This window comes from Aotus nancymaae, unplaced genomic scaffold (genome assembly GCF_030222135.1).
Source record: "Aotus nancymaae isolate 86718 unplaced genomic scaffold, 86718_ANA_hifiasm-v0.15.2.pri h1tg000025l, whole genome shotgun sequence".
NCBI classification, from domain to species: domain Eukaryota; kingdom Metazoa; phylum Chordata; class Mammalia; order Primates; family Aotidae; genus Aotus; species Aotus nancymaae.
In genome coordinates this window covers 21,564,656-21,579,363 of record NW_026988438.1, presented here as the reverse complement: position 1 = coordinate 21,579,363, position 14,708 = coordinate 21,564,656, and the positions used below count along the sequence as shown (strand labels likewise).

The 14,708-nt window shown below is 39.2% G+C and overlaps 1 protein-coding gene across 1 annotated transcript in view; it reads right to left on the bottom strand.

Moving 5' to 3' along the window:
• STEAP4 (STEAP4 metalloreductase) overlaps positions 1–12,302 on the bottom strand; it is a 29,265-nt gene extending 16,963 nt beyond the window's left edge. The window contains exon 1 of the mRNA XM_012450861.2: positions 12,212–12,302. The gene's annotated coding sequence lies outside the window, so the exon portion shown is untranslated. The remainder of the gene's footprint in view (positions 1–12,211) is intronic.
• Positions 12,303–14,708: the final 2,406 nt, after the last annotated feature.

The following is a 14,708-nucleotide window of genomic DNA, read 5'->3' as shown; positions in this document are numbered from 1 at the left end:
GCAAATATCTTAAAATGCAAAAAACCCTGAAATCCAAAACATTTCTGGTCTCAAGCATTTAGGATATGGGATACTCAGCCTGTATCTAATGGGCACAAGTTTAAAGTTGTACGGTGGACTATATGAACAGATCTCATTTAAAAAATAAGTAAAAATCAATTTTGAAGTTATTTATGTGTAAGCAGCCTGGGGCCAAATGGTCCCTTTGTCCCTCCCATTCCCTGGAATAGATCCTGTTTCCCGTTTCTTTTTGTAATAAGAACAAAAATCAGCAACCTAATCATATCTCTTCTAAATGGTGGTACTTTCTTGTCTTGGAAGAAAGACCTTGGAAAATGGGCTATTTGTTTTGCCCTGAAATTTCATAAAGAGAAAAAGATATAAATACTCATGCATATAATACCATTTATAGAAAACAAAGGGTAAGAAAATCTTCTCCTTTCTTTGGTACAAAAAGGCCTGTAAGGGAAAATTAGCGTCCATGAATCCCTCTTATTTCTTTTATTCTAAAAAAACACACAAAATACACAAATGAAGATAAATTTCTTTATGTAAAGACTCAACCTTAGTTTATGCACGTCATTAGGAGTCTAACTTGTTTCTTAGCTCTCCTAATTTTACAGACATATACAAACTTAAAATGCAAAAAAAGTTTTACATGAAAATTTTGGAGGTAATCATTATAAAAACAACTGTAAAGACAACAGTCTTGCATCAGTTTTGATCATCACAACACAATTTTTAGTAACAGAAAATAGTATGCTGGGATCCCTCATTAGATAAGTAGGCATAGAAGAACCTATTTACAAAGTTTGGTTTGAAAAGGTTCAGAAAGAGAGAGGACATGGTGGTGGTACAGACAGATGTTTTCCAGCACTCTTTCCTGTCTTTAATCATTGAAGCAACTTCTTAATTGCTTATTTGCTTAATTGCTTATGAAAATACAAATACCTCTGCAAAGGGTTACACTAGAAACCAGTGGTTTCTAGTGCACATGAGAATCAGGTGGAGGGCCTGATGACCCAGACTCTTGGAGAGTCTGAATCAATTGGTCTGGGATAGAGCCTGGACATTTTGTTTTTTGAAAGTTCCTCCAGATGATTCAAATGTACAGCCAAGCTTGAGAGCCATTGCCTTAAACCTTTGATCAGTTCTTATGTTAGCTTTCACTTAACGGCCTGCTCCAGTGGTTCTTCTTCCTGGTAACACATTAGAATCAGCTGAGGAGCTGTTAAAATGCTAGGGAAACACCTCCTGAGATTCGGAATCAATTGATCTGAGGTAGAGCCTAGGCACTTGTATTTTAAAAACCAAACTAAAACAAACAAGCGATTCTAAAGAGCACCCATTTTGGAGAACCACTGGAGTGGAAAAAGGTAAGGATATCTTTTTTTTTTTTTTTTTGGAGAGGTGTGGTGGGGAGAGGAAAGATAAGAGGAAGACAGGATGTTGAAGTTGTAAGGAGCTGCAGAAACTTCACCTTTTGTACAATTTTTCCTCTAAGCAATATTTGGCTGAGAAATTAGAATTGCTCCCTTTTTGAGAACCAGAGGCAAAATGAATATGTTTGTGTGCAGGCCTCGGAAAAGAGGGAATCCAAGGCATTCCAGATTCAAGACTTGTTGTCAAACTGTCGGTGAGGTTTGTTCTGCAACTCTCTCAAGGAAACCTTAAAGAGTTGTCTTGCAGGAGCCATGAAAGTGTAATTTGATCAAATCTACTTATACATCTACTCAGTACCCCTATAGCAACACTCACATAGTACAGCATAGTGTATCATTTATCACTTGGGTGAAACCATATTAAAATCATTCTGCCTCTTTCTCTTTTTGAGAATTCACCTTTGAATTCTGAAATAATGGTTCATCCAAACATCTAAATTCCTCAGACACTATCCCCTCTGGATACATACAACCACTAATGTAGTGCACAAATCCAGAGATCTGGCTTGGCACTGTCCATAGAGTTGGAATGCAAATAACACCTTCAAACTGTATTAAGATGTGACAGATTTTTCATTTTAATTTAATGACTCTAAATAGGAGGATTTTTTTTTTAGTTCTTCCTTCTGTTTTATTATTATTTCTGAATTTCAACCCAAAAGCCCTTGATGACTTGATAATATATTTGTAATGAGCTGAAGCCCATCAATCAAATGTTTCCTTTCATCACAAGGCAAAAGGGCAGGAGAGGGTTCTGAAACCATGTCAGTCTTCTTGTGATTCACAGCATTTGTTTTAATATATCTCAGGGACAATTAGAAAGCAAAAAATATTTTAAAAAATGAAAACCTTACATGAACACACAAGGGTATCCAATTTATTCATGGTGCTATTTCTGTATTTAGTGAGATCAAGGCTCTCTAGGGATAAACATATTCAAATTCAAGTCCATATTTTTTTTACTGGCAGGTATGTATTACTGTAGCAAAATCAAAATACCTTGGTTTAAAAAGACCACTGATTACAGTTTATTTAAAAAAGAATGCCCATAATAAATGGCTTTTTCTAACATTTCTTGGACAGTTCAATCTTTAAGCCATATGTAAGTTGTTTGAAAATATAAATGTATATTTTAAAATTTAGCTTCATAGTTAGATGTAGTGCTGTTTGCAAGAGCAATTTCTTCCTGGTGATATTTATTTATAAGTTTCAAATTCTTTCTTTTAATATATACATTTCTTCATCAAATATTTATCGATTACCTATTGTGTACCACATACTGTTTTATAGGTTGAGGGTAAAGAGGTGAAGAATACAGATCTTATATAGAGTTTTAAAAATGTTATCTCCTTAAAAAGGGCTAAGCCTGATCTCTGAATTTGTGCACTTCAGAAACACTGTGTATGTATATTATTATAAGAAAGTTGGACAATGCACACATAAAAATAACATGATTTCAGATGGTAGTAAGTGTTCAGAAGAATTCAGAACAGAGTGATGGAATAGAAAATTCTGGGAGGAGAGAGAGAGAGACCAAGACTATTTTTGAGAACTTGTTAGCATAAGTCTCTCTAAGGAGGTGCCAGTCAATTGAGGGTTGCCAGATTTAGCAAATAAAAATATATAATGTCAATTAAACTCAAATTTCAGATACACAATGAATAATTTTCTAGCTTATATCCTCTGAAATATTTAGGACACATTCTACTAAAAACACCCTTTTAATATGAAATTCAAATTTGAGTGGGCATCATGCGTTTTATCTGGCAACCTTAAATCAAGCTGAGACCTGACAGGCAAGAAGGAGCTTGCAGGTGAGTTTTCCAGGCAGAGGGGAAAGTGAGTGCTTATGTGCTAACTAACTGTTGTAGCAAAGGGCAACTCTTACAAAAATACGGATGCTCCTCAATTTACGATGTGATTACATCTCAATAAACCCATAATAAGTTGGAAATATTGTGACAGAATGCAATTTATACACCTAAACTACCAACATTATAGCTCAGCCTACCTTAAATATGCTCAGAATACTTAACCAGCTAACAGTTGAACAAAATCATCTAACGTGAGCCTATTTTATAAGGAAATGTTGATTATCTTATATAACTTATTGAATACTGTATTGAAAGTGAATACTTTGGGTGCTCAAAGTATGGTTTCTACCGAGTGCGTACTGCTTTTGTGGCCTTGTAAAGTCAAAAAATCTTAAGTTAAACCATTAACTTATGTAAGTTGGGGACAATTTGCACTCAATTTAAAATAGCCTAATTTGCAACTAGATTAGTAAAGAAGCTATTACTGACATTTAAAAATAATTTCATAGCCAGGTCATATGAAATGAAAGATTATGAAATGCTTTTATATATTTGTAGATCTTTTTGACTGAGTGAGAATTGGAGAATGTGATCAGAGGAACAGGGTCCACTGGAAAGACACGTCAAGCTTGTATTTAGTATCCCTTTTAAACTGAGTATCAACCAGAACTAAGATAAAGCCTTCTGAAATTAAAATATAATTTAATTGGAAATTTTAATTCTAATTACATCAAACTGGTTCTTGTAAAAAATACACACACACACACACACACACACTCATAACACAACCTTTACTCCAGGGAGAGAGGAACTTGACATAAAGAGAGTAAAAGCTTGCTCAAACTAATTTTCAAAACCTGTATCTAATTTCTTAGACATGTGCACTTCTCATAAGTTCATCCTGCTGCCCATTCTCTTACTATCACATCAGTTTAAGTAATAATCAGAGCAATCCTGTAGCGTGATAAATCATCAACTTGTGATTTCCAAAATAAGTTCTAGTTAACTACTTAAGTTACTAATTGCTATAGATTAACGTACATATATCATTTAAAGCTCTTTTTCTACATTAAGAAACTTCTTCATGTTGCTTGCTAAAAAACTGATTATTTCAATTGTTTTGTTAGAAAATGTTTTATATCCCACAGCAGCTGAATTTGCTGATTAGTTTTTATGCTAGACAATAGAATGGCACACAAAAACACAGTAATCTTGACTTGCACAGTTTCATCAAGTCACAAGAGCATAACTAAAGGCAATCTTTAATGTTCTATGGAGACATAACCTACATGAATTGCTAACAATTAGCTATGAACTAGCTATGTCACATGCGGCAACTAAAGTGATTCTGTTTGTAATATTTTACTAACTCTCAATGAATTATGAGGGAAGTGAGGTAATAGAGATCTATGTTAACTATTTTAATTGTATTTTAGGAAAAAATTATTTATCTTAAATTTAGGTTCTTTGTTGAAATTCTAGTTCAATTAAAAATCTCATTAATACATGTTGCCACATTTTGATCTCAGCAGTATCTGTCAGGATAAATTAAGATTGTTGTAATAATTCTCTGGCCAAGAATTTCATCAGGTATGTTCATTATCTTCTGTCCAACCTGGTTAGTTCATTTGATTAAAGACCAGGACTCATGACAACAAGGTCAGGGATTCGGTCGTGTCTGGGTTAATTTACCTTGACCTCCATTTACATTTTAAATCCTGAACAACTTCTTACAAATCTGTGGGTCACCAAAGATTAGGCATCAGGTCATGACCGGGACCCGTAGATTGCCACTATCAGAAAAACAACTCTATCTCATGGCTTTGGTGGCATTTGGCTTATACACACTACATGAGCATTTGCTAAATTTGATGATCTGCATCAGCTCCCCTAATATTTAGTGTTAATTAGTGGGTTTTGCTTTTCTAGGTCTACTGTGGTCAGAGATATTTGGGAAGTGGTTTGTAATTTCAATTTTGAATTAACTTTGTTCAAATAAAATTTCTTAAGAATAGGCATTTATCTTCACATTTAGGCCAATAGGAATTATCTGAATACTGATAGCTGCCAGTTAGTTTGGAGAGAGCAGTTTTTCTGTGGATCTTGACCCCACCCCCAATCCTTGCTGTTGGAGGAACTCCATTCTACTTTAAGGTATCTCCTCACCATTTTTAGAAATCTCCGGGGGCAGTCTGCAATGCTTGTGAATATAGCCTACTTCATCTTCTTTTGGGTAACTTCTAATATGGCACTCAGAGGCAGGGACTCCCCATGGCCCCAGTGCCTCTGATGTTTGCTGAAACCCATCAGATGGAGCTGCTGGGTATAATCTGGCCTTGCAGCTGCTCCATTTCTGACCCCAGGGGAGAAAGTGCTCTTGAAATTTCTTCCCCTAACCTTTTGTAATATTCTGATATACAAGCTTGAGAGCAGTGCTAGTTAATAAATATTTTTAAATGAAACAGCTCTTTCCTTTTAGTTTCAGGAGTTTTATTTTGTTTTATTTTTTGAGATGTGCTCTTGCTGTGTTGCAGAGGCTGGAGTGCAGTGGTGTGATCTCAGCTCACTGCAACCTCTGCCTCCCGCGTTCAATTGATTCTCATGCCTCAGCCTCCTGAGTAGCTTGGATTACAGGTGCATGCCACCATGTCCAACTCATTTTTTTTGTATTTTTAATAGAGACAGGGTTTTGCCATGTTGGCCAAACTGGTTTCGAACTCCTGGCCTCAAGTGATCAGCCCCTCCTCCACGGCTCCTACCTGCCTTCCCCACCTTCGGCCTCCCAAAGTGCTAGAATTACAGATATGAGCCACTATGCCTGGCCTAGTTTTCAGGTTTTTAATCTCAGTCTTTCAGTGGTGTGGCTGGGGCCAGCTTGCCAGCTGGGAGCTTGAAATTAGTTATTGTAGGAATTTTACCTTATGATAGTCACCAGATGCTACAAATAAGGACTTTTTTTCCCTTTAGAGAGCCATTCACCAACATACCACTGGCTCTTCCCTTGCCCCTCCTCCCCTTCTCCCCAAGACTGTGGAATGTGACCACAAAAATGGGAAAATAATTGGGCTGATGGGTAATACCATTTTCCCAATCCTGGCTGAATCTTAGGCACAAATCTATTTTCTTAGGGTCCCTCTTTCTTAGAAGGCTCCTAGATTCTTTATGAAAACAGAATCCACGTGGTTTCCCTACCCCAACAAAGGTTCTAGACCCTCTCCATCTCACACATGGCATCAACACAGTTTTAACTATAAACCTGATACCTTTAGACTCTTGGTTCCCTAAGGGAGATAGATACAGGGACGCATCTGTATACCACCATCCCCAGCACATATTTTACAGTTATCAGACACACCTCAAAATCAGGTTAAGTGCAGTTTAGGACCTCAGCTATGAAAACCAGAGGTAACTGGCACACTTTCATTATTAATTCCAGTGGACCATCTACCAACCTGCTAATTGCTTTCTCCTCAATTTCCTCCCATTTCTTTACTGCTTATGTCAGGGAATTGAATAGAATGAAGAAATCACTTTAGTACTTTGGTACTGAAGAAGAGCATATCATTCTTAGACAGGGTCTTGCTCTGTTACCCAGATGGGAGTACAGTGGCATGATCATGGCTCATGCAGCCTTGACCTCCCAGGCTCAAGTGATCTTCCTACCTCAACCTCCCGAGTAGCTGGGACTACAGGTATGCACCACCACACTTTGCTAATTTTTTAATTTTAAATTTTTGTAGAGATGGGGTCTCGCCATTGCCCAGGCTGGTCTTGAACTCCTAGTCTCAAGTGATTCTCCCACTTCAGCCTCTTAAAGTCCTAGGATTATAGGTGTGAGCCACTGTAACTTGTTTTTTTCCAGACAGGGCTGGAGTGCAGTGGCATGATCCTTTGCCTACTGGGTTTAAACTATTCACCCACCTCAGCCTCCCATGTAACTGGGACTACAGGCGTGCACCACCACACCCAGCTAATTTCTGTATTTTTTGGTAGAGACATGGTTTCACCATGTTGGCCAGGCTGGTCTTAAACTCCTGAGCTCAGGTGATCCACCCATCTCACCCTCCCAAAGTGCTGGGATTACAGGTGTAAGCCACCGTGTCTGGCCCCATATCACTCTTTAAAATGAATTAGAATATAAAATATTACAAATAAATTTGTAACTACAATACAGTAAAGCAAATAATAGGGACACACTAAATCAAGGTAAATGAATAGAAACACCAAGGTTCCTGCAGTTCCTTCTAGTTTAAATAAAAAATTATAATAATTTCAACCATTCACTTTATGTGTGCTATCCAGTACAAAGCAGCCTCATGCCTCTCACCAAATGGCAGATATTTAAAAGGTGGAATTTGCCACTGCACTTTGACCCTGTTAACTAATATTGTGCAGGCTGCATTCATACTTATTATGTACTATGTCCATAAGGTAAGCATCTTCCAAAAATAAAAATCAGTGTTACTAGCAATGCCTTGTTTTCAACAGAGATTTATTTAATAACGATGCTGTGCCAGGCACTGCGTAACCAAGAGGGATAAAGTGAGAAACGAAATGGTCCCTATCCTCAAGGAGCTTTGGTCTTGGGAAAGATGAATGATATAATCAAATTGCTGCAATGCATAGTGTAAGGGCCAGAGCAGAGGAGTGTGCAGAGAGGATGGAAGCCCACAGGCACAGAGGAGAAACTGGAATCTGCTGCGAAGCAGAACAAGAAAGTTTTCCAAAGTCCGGGCAAAGGTTTTTCATCCACAATTTAATGGAGCTCAAAACTGTTTTCACACCCTGTAAAAAGAGCAGGTCTAGATGAAAGATGAACGATCAGCGATGACCATTAATTATCCTTTCCTATTCCCATGCTTCACAGTGCTGGTGCCATCAGCTCTCTGAACCCTGGCTCTGTTCTTAATGAACTTTTTTTTCTTTAATATTGATTAGGTGCTGGTCAGGTGTGGTCGTTCACACCTGTAATCTCAGCACTTTGTGAGGCCAAGACTGACAGATCACTTGAGGTCAGGAGTTCGAGACCAGCCTGGACAAAATGGAAAAACCCTCTTTCTACTAAAAATGCAAAAATTAGGTGAGCATGGTGTAATTCTAGCTACTCAGGAGGCTGAGGCAGGAGAATTGCTTGAGCCCAGGAGATGGAGGTTTCAGTGAGCTGGCATCGTGCTACTGTACTCCAGCCTGGGTGAAGGAGTGAGACTGTCTGAAAAAACAAAACACACACACACATAAAAACAAAAGCAAAAACAAAAAAAAAATTGGGTGCTGAGGCCAAAGTGACTAGCTTGTATTCTACTAAGAATCTTCCAAGAGATATACTATATGGTTTTATTAAGTTACATTTTAGCCTTCTTTTCAGTTAGAATTATTGTTCTTAACTTTTCAAAATTACTCTGCATACATTTTCCTTCCTTTATCCTGATGTTAGGATTGGTCACATAATCTACACACACACACAAAAAAAAAAAAAAAAAAAAAAGGTCTGGGTGGGTGTGATGGCTCATGCCTGTAATCCCAGCACTTTGGGAGGTCAAGGTGAATGGATCACCTGAGGTCAGGAGTTCAAGACCAGCCTGGCCAACATGGCAAACCCCGCCTCTACTAAATATACAAAAAGTAGCGAGGCATAGTGGTGGGTGTCAATAATCCCAGCTACTTGGGAGGCTGAGGCAAAAGAATCACTTGAATCTGGGAGGCGGTTGTTGCGGTGAGCCGAGATCCTGCCACTGCACTCCAGCCTGGGAGGCAGAGCGAGACTCCGTCTCAAAAAAAAAAAAAAAAAGAATGAAAAGTCTTTTCAAGGTAGCTTTTCAGAAATATGTGACTGTGTGACTGCCAAAGTACAGTACAGTAAGACCTCTCCACACATGGCTGAATAAACTCTTGTTGAACATTGTGGACAAGAATTTAGATTGGGATGTCAATGACCTGCCTAGTTAATTAGAGTGGACATACTTCCTTTAGTAGAATAGCGCGTTCTTTTGCAGTGATATATTTCTGAAAGAGGATCTTCAAACAGCACAAGGATTCATTGTTTTCTATTCCTTAATGATTTGGGAAGAACAAATTGTTTATGTATGTAGGCCAAGTATGTTTTCTTATCATGCCTTGTTTTATGCATTAATTATTCTTTAGTTATTTATTTAGTTTGATTCCTTCCAGGACTGATTTCTTCTCAACAAAAGGACAAATGTTAATTCACATTACTTCAGAAATGACCTAAAAGTCATTAGAAATATCTTGAGTGGAGTTAACACATCATATGGAACTGTTCAGGAAGTTTTCTTAATTAACTAATGAACATTCTCTTTAAATCTGTCAAGAACAGAGCCAAACAGGTAACTTCGGAGGCCTTATCTCTGTAAACCTTGTATTATTATTACCTAGTGTAAACTTACAACAAACAAACAAAAACTGACCCAGAAAACTTCACTATCCTCATTCTATTCTGCATTGTTATTATAGGACTTATTGGTAGATGTAGCTGCAGGCACTAGCAAATGACCTCCTCAGAGGACAACCCAGAGAAAACTAGCTACACAGTACCCCAGCAAAGTGCCCAATATTCAGGTTTTGAAGGACTACTGTGTTGCTGCTTTTGTGTGTGTGTGTGTGTGTGTGTGTGTGTGTCTGTGTGTGTGTGTGTGTGTTTGCTAGCAACTTATCAGCTTTCCTAAGATTAAAAACAAATGATTTTTAAGTAGCATTTGATAAACAAAACAGTAGAATGTATTTCTGAGACTGACTACAGAATCAGCTACCCAGCCTTTAAAAGGAGAATTTATATCTTTTTAATAACAGTATTAATAATGGTAGGGTAATTCAGGGGAAGTCCTTCAAGAGATAAAGTAATGCAGAGTGACCAATCTATGTTTCTTAGAATAAAAAATTCCATAACAAATGAACTTAATTTTCTTAAAATTGTTCACACACACAGTGCAAGGCCTAGGGTTTTTAATTTATTAACAAGCTTACAAAATCTATTTGGTTCCTTCTAAACAACAGTTAGCAAGCTTTAGTGAGGCAGAAGTCTGGAAATTGTTCTTCAGCTAGGGGCCAGGCCTTGTACACCTGGTTTCTGAACAATGTGAACTTCAACAATGTGAACACTGTGAACCTCAGTGGAACCGTAAATGTTACCAAATAGAAAAAGTGCTATGACCCAATTTCTCTGTACACATGTACCATTTACTTTACAACCTTGGAGCCTGATAAATAGGAAGTGTCTCATCCTGTTTTCTGAGCTGGCAGCGTTTGTCATGCAGGTAAAATACATGCAGGTCGAATCTCATATTGTGCTAAATCACAGCATTCTGAAAAACTTGGGACCTTGCAAAAGGCCACATCTCAAAAAAGTTACTCCTTCAAATAAATGTGCCATTTTATAAAATTATACCTACTGTATCAGAAAAAAAAGTGTTCTCTCATGTGAGTGACATTTATATGACTGCCATTTGTAGGGAATAGGACATTCTCACATAGCAAGGCTGAGGAATGAGTTTGGAAGCTGAGAGTATTCTCTGAATGATAAATGTGGTAGAACTTTAAGATTCTCCTGTGGGAAGAGACTCTCCCCCCACAGCTGCAGAGTTTCCTTATAAAAATGGAACCTGCATTATTATGAAAAATAATACAACTACTGAATTATAGTTGTAGCATTAAGGATATTTTCCATATATTTCAAACTTGCAGGCATCTTTTGTCATGGCTTTTCAACTTATTAGAGTTGAACTTTGTGGATCATCTGGCCCAATAGCCAGCCTTTTATTTTATTCCCCTCCTCTATTCTCCATCCAGTTCACTTTCTCAGCTCACTGAGACCACTGTCTCCCAGTTTCAAGCAATTTTCCTGCCTCAGCCTCCTGAGTAGCTGGGATTACAGATACCCACCACCATGCCTGGCTAATTTTTGTATTTTTAGTAGAGACTTGGTTGCATCATGTTGGCCAGGCTGGTCTTGAACTCCTGACCTCAAGTGATCCACTGGCCTTGGCCTCCGAAAGTGTTGGGATTACAGGATTGAGCCACCATGCCCAGCCTCCAGTACAGCAATCTTTTAAAGAAAGTTCCTAGGCAAGGTGCAGTTGCTCTTGCCTGTAACCCCAGTACTTTGGGAGGCTGAGGCGGGTGGATCACGACGTCAAGAGATTGAGACTATCCTGACCTACATGGTGAAACCTGGTCTGTACTAAAAATGCAAGAATTAGCTGGGTGTGGTGGCGCGCGCCTGTAATCCCAGCTACTCAGGAGGTTGAGTTAGGAGAATCGCTTGAATCCTGGAGGTGGATGTTGCAGTGAGCGGAAATGGTGCCACTGTGTTCCAGCCTGGTGACAGAGGGAGAGTCGAACCCAAAAAAAAAAAAATTCCTAAATTAACATCCAGAGGTGGGGGAAAAAATAATACAATTCTGTCTTTGGACAAACAAACGGAACCGAGGCTTCATTTACTCTTCACAATAAATTACATTCTGAACAATCTTTCTCCCGAAAAATAACCTTTAAATTGCATAAGGAAATTTAAATCAAGATCAAGGATGGAAGCGGTTGCAGGTATCAGGACAAATTTTTAGTTCTTGGTTAAGAAGCAGCCTTGGATCTGTGAAGATTGCTAAAGCCACCTTCTTCCAGCCTGCTTTCTGATGGGCGCCCCAGGAGTGGGCCAACCCAAAAGTAAGATGCAGAGAAGAATCCAACCCCCTAAGTTACCCGCTTTGGGCTTCTTTGCACACTCGGGTAGGGGTGAGCGTTAAGCTCCAGGAAGTCAGAAACTTGCTGAAACCCGGGGCAGCCTCAGGTGACTTTCCCCGAAAGAGATGTAGGGCGCGGCGGGGAGTTTGCGAGCACCTGCTCCTCCGTGCGCTCGGGCTGGGGAGTGGGGAGCTAGCAGCAGGGACCGGAGGTGAGCTGCGGCCGATGAGGGACGGGAGCCTCGTGGCGAGGGTGACCCACCTGTGGGAGAGGCGCTTCCAAGGAGGACGCGTCCAGCGCAGCCGGTGAGCGCCGCGGGCCGGGGGTAGAGCGAAGCTTCGCGGCGTCTGCAGCTCCGTGCTGCGGCTCGTGGCTTTCGCTCCTATAAGAAGCCAGAGAAGGGCGGGACGGCCCGCTAGATTTCGCAAGAGAAGCGGAGAAGAACTTGTTTCCTGGAAGAGTTCAAGCTGAGAATCCCAGCAGCTGGAAGGACCGGAACTTCTATGCTGCGCTGCTGCAGATGGTGCTCCTGACCCCAGGGGAAAGGGGATTTTAAGGATTTTTCCCGAGCCCTTGGCATCTGTGCATCCCAGGGTGATTGAGGTTTGAAAAGGTCTAGGAGTCCCCCTCTCCTGAAGGAACTAGAAGGATCTCTCAGAGTAGCTGAGAAAACAGCACCTGGACTAGGCTTCTAGCCATTTCTTTAGCCATCTTGTCTCGGTTTATAGAAAAGGTGGTATCCTTCCCCTCTGCCTGGAAGCCCTGGCTTCTTATGGGGCGCATAACTTGGAAGAGCTTGAGTTTTCAGATCTTAATTCAGGTAGATTAAATAAATAACACAAATGAAAGAGGGATAGGGATACTTTTATCATATGAATTGACGTGTCTTTCTACATAGAAGGTCAAAAACCATAGCCCTGGTTAAGATTGAAATAATCCTGATAAACTATGGGGCAAAGCGTTCCTACACTCCCAAACTCTGTAATCTAAATCCCAGGGTCCTCCCAATGATCTCCACCCACCCATAGGTCTTAAATTCCACAGCATACACTTGCCAAGCTCCAGAGGCCCAGTCACATGGGAGGCCTGTTCCTCCCATGGAAAAGGGTTGTTGAGTCAACCCTCCCTTTGTCTGGATTACAACTCTCCTCATAGCTTCTTGTGGGGTTGGTTCAGACCCCATGTCTTTCAAGAAGTCTTTCCTGAGCCACTATTTGCAATCAATATTTTTTTCTCTATACAGTAGTTTATAATTTTAGCACAGCAATTAAGACAATTTGCCTTTTGAAAGAGTTATCGTGTGTGTCTCTTGTCCTTGACTGCAGTCTTTGAGGGATGACACCCTAGCCTTTTCTGTCTGGAATTCTCCGCAACACTTAGAAAGTGCATAGCTTAATAATGGGGATTTATTCTGAGGAATGCCTCATTAAGCAATTTATTAAATATATTCTGAGGAATGTCTCATTAAGCAATTACATCATTGTGTGAACATCATACAGTGCACTTATACAAACGCTGATGATATCACCTACTACACGCCTAGCTAGATGGTATATAGCCGATTGCTCCTAGTCTACAAACCTGTTCAGTATGCTACTGTACTGAATACTGTAGTCAGTTGTAACACAGTGGTATTTGTATATTTAAGCATAGAAAAGGTACAGTAAAAATGTGGTATAAAAAATTAAAAATGGTATACCTGTATGGAACACTTAAAATGAATGGAGCTTGCAGGACTGGAAGTTGCTCTGCGTGAGTCAGTGAGTGAGTGTGAAGGCCTGGGATATTCGTATACCCTACTGTAGACTTTATAAGCACTACACTTAGGCTATGCTATTGTAAGAAATATTTTCCTTTCTTCAATAGTAAATTACCCTTAGCTTACAGTAACATTTTTACTTTTTAAGCTTTTAATTTTTAAAAAAACTTTTTGACTGTTTTGTAACAACACAGCTTAAAACACATATTGTGCAGCTGTACAAAGTGCTTTTTGTCTTTATGTCCTTATTCTCTATGACCGGCAGTGTAGCAGGTTTCTTTACACTAGCATTACCACAAATGCAAGTAATGTACTGTGCTATGATGTTGTGACAGCTACAGTGTCCCTAGGCAAGAAGAATTTTTCAGCTCCATTATAATTTTATGAGACCATTATTTTATATGCATTCCATTATTGACCAAAACATTGTTAGGTGGTGCATGAGTGTAATGGGTACTTAATATTTATTGCACTCATTAATTAATAAATCTGCCAATTATTATATTTTGCTAAAAGTTCATCTGATGGTATTCTTTGGTCAGGGAAGAACTTAAAATACTCATTGATTTCATAGCGTCTGATTTTCCCAGTTTGCAGACTGATAGGTATAATAAGGGTAGGTACTCATGGAAGAAGGTCTGCCTCATGTCCCTAACAGTCTTCATAGATGGTCAACACAGTTTTGGAGACTTGCCCCTTGTCTACCATTTGGTTTTAAGCCTTGATGGGCAAAGAAGCTTGATTAGCACACTGAATCTGATACAAGCAAAATGATGATTTGTTAGTTGTTAATGGAATATAAAGCAAATAGTTATTGTGAAAATAAAGTTGCTAGGGGCATCAGGCATTATAGCCATCACATTCTTTTCCTGTAGACACATCCTATGGAAACTATTTTATATGCAGAAGGCTGCTGGATAAACAGAGGGATGAGTTATAAAATTCCAAGGTTTACTGGCATCTAGTTAAGAGAGTAGCTGCATGGATACATGCCATTTA